Below are 3,063 nucleotides of genomic sequence, written 5' to 3'. Positions count from 1 at the left end.
TCCTAAAATATTTGTCAATTCATCTATATACAAAGACATTTGTAATATTCAAAAAGTTGAACTCATTGTTATTTTTACAGTGGGTTGACACTATAGCCAAACAAACTACATAATATAATGACCTGAAATATAAATAAAATAAATGATTTTTTCTTTGAACGCAATTTATTTATTTCATTGGAGCCTAGATAGAATGAGTAAATATGCTGTTTGATTGCAATAATTAAACAATTCTTTAGTTAAGCTTATTTTAATTTTGACAGGTTCAGAAATATTTTAAATTTCTGGAATGTCATAATTCTAATTTATAATTGCAATGTAATTTTGTTAAATAGGCTATATATTATATTTCTCACTTGAGATATTACCAAGCATTGCCAAATAGTCCATTTCACAGTTAGACATGGATGACTTTAAATATTACAGACCTGAAATGATTTTCATGAAGTACAATGTATCAGGCATCTTTGCCGATCAGATGCTAAAATAAAGTTCAGTACAATTTCAGGGACAGGATTAATGTAAAATATAGATATACTTATGTTATTTTAGTAAAGGGAATTACATTAATAAGTTAACAATCAAATTTTGTAGTAGTAAAAACTTAAAACAAATTTAGATAATCAACAATGTAAACCGAAAGAAATTGTGTCATTATACATATTGTTGGCTTCAAGTAGGCCTGTAGGATGGCTTCTTGATTTGATTTTGATTTGATTTGATTTTATTAATATTTGTAGGCCGCCCTTTTCCCTGAGGGGACTCAGGGCGGCTCACATAAAATCAGGGAGGGGGAATACAGACATTGACATAGTGACATATAATAAAATAGTAAGCAACATACACTCATCATTCGGGAGGGGCGGCTATCCTTATCCCCAGGCCTGACGGGCTAGCCAGTTCTTAAGGGCTGTGCGGAAGGCCTGGACGGTGGAGAGAGTACGAATCTCCACGGGGAGCTCGTTCCAAAGGGTCGGGGCTACTACTGAGAAGGCCCTCCTCCTTGTAGTTGCCAGCCGGCACTGGCTGGCCGATGGAATACGGAGGAGGCCTAATCTATGTGATCTTATTGGTCGCAGGGAGGTAATTGGCAGGAGGCGGTCTCTCAAGTATCCGGATCCACTACCATGTAGGGCTTTATGGGTGACTAATAACACCTTGAAGCGCATCCGGAGACCAACAGGCAGCCAGCGCAGCTCGCGGAGGATAGGTGTTATGTGGGTGAACCGAGGTGCACCCACAATCACTCGCGCGGCCGCGTTCTGTACTAGCTGAAGTCGCCGGATGCTCTTCAAGGGCAGCCCCATGTAGAGCACATTGCAGTATTCCAGCCTAGAGGTCACAAGGGCCCGAGTGACTGTTGTGAGAGCCTCCCGATTCAGGTAGGGCCGCAACTGGCGCACCAGGCGAACCTGGGCGAATGCCCCCCTGGTCACAGCCGTCAAGTGGTGGTCAAACGATAGCTGTGGGTCCAGGAGGACTCCCAAGTTGCGAACCCTCTCTGAGGGGTATAGAATTTGACCCCCCAGCCTGAGAGATGGAATATTGGTGGAATCTTTGGGAGGGAAACACAACAGCCACTCGGTCTTTTCTGGGTTGAGCACAAGCTTGTTAACCCTCATCCAGTCCATAACGGCTTCAAGGCCTCGGTTCATCACGTCTGCCGCTTCATTGAGTTGGCACGGGGCGGACAGATACAGTTGAGTATCGTCCGCATATTGATGGTATCTGATCCCGTGCCTGCGGATGATCTCTCCCAGCGGTTTCATGTAGATACTGATCATCTGCATCTGCATTTAGGCTAAAGTAATATTTTGCTGTTATCACTTTGAAGCCATAATTTTTGGTACCCTGAAGATCATATGTTGTGAATTGCAAAAACCAGCAATAGCTTCTATAAGCCATTGGAACTTGCATACATATCTTTTTTGAACATGCAGTTTAAACTTTTTCTATATATTTTCCACCCAACCTAGTTCTGAAGCAATTCATAACTATACTGTTCCTATATTCTTTCACAGTTATTTGATACAGTTCTGTTTAATGTAACTGTTGACAAGTATTTATTTTTTATTTGTTACAGTTCTGTTCAATGTCACTGCTGAAAAGTATTCTTATTTTTATTCTGTTATGAATAGCCCTTTCTCTCATCTGCTTTTCTATGAAAGACAAGTACTAAACTTTCATTCTTGCATGAGGTTATAGACTAATAGCCTCTTTATAAGTGTAAATTAGATGCAGCTATAGTAGCTTGTGCCACCAAAAGCAAGATCCCAGAAATGTGTCAGACAAGTGAATTGTACCAGTCAAAATCTTTACTGAATTGGTAATTTGCTTCTATATCAGTGGTGGGTTGCAGGCGGTACGCCCCGGTATTTGCCTATCGTACCCTGCCTGGAGCACTGGATACCGTTCTGGTATGGTGCTCCAGAGGGCCCACCTGCCTGCCCGAGCTTCTTACCTGTCTTTTAAGGCTTCCGAGCACACACATGGCACGTACAGCACCTACGCGATTCTCCGCTGAGCAGCTGGAGGCTCGCGGAGACGCTAAGATGTGTGGATGCTGCCGGCCCATTCCAACCACACTGGTTGGAACGGGATCAGAACCCACCACTGTTCTATATGAATTGTCTTCTGCAATATGAGTTATGCTTCACCACAGCTTTCTTAACTTTCTGCCATTTTTTGTACTTAGGAGGTAGTTGAACATTTATTTATTGAGCACAAATTCATGTGCTTAAAATGGCATTTTCAAAGTACATTTAACACTGACTAGCTGCATTTCTGCATATTTTGCTAGAGCAATATTTTCACAACTAGGTAACTTTAAGATATGTGGACTTCAATTCTTAGAATTCCCCAGCCACTATGCTTATTGGAGAATTCTGGGAGTTGTAGTCCATACTTTGTATACTTGTCAAGTTGGAAAAGCACTGCTGTAGAGGCATTTATTTCTTACCTTGAGAAGGAGGTGGGAAAGGTAAAATGGTTTGTCAGATCTGAAGAGTAGAAAGAACAGCCATACATTGGCCTGTTGTCTTTATTTTTTTATATATAATTTTT

Source organism: Thamnophis elegans, chromosome 10 (genome assembly GCF_009769535.1).
Source record: "Thamnophis elegans isolate rThaEle1 chromosome 10, rThaEle1.pri, whole genome shotgun sequence".
NCBI classification, from domain to species: Eukaryota; Metazoa; Chordata; class Lepidosauria; order Squamata; family Colubridae; genus Thamnophis; species Thamnophis elegans.
This window is presented reverse-complemented; position numbering follows the sequence as displayed.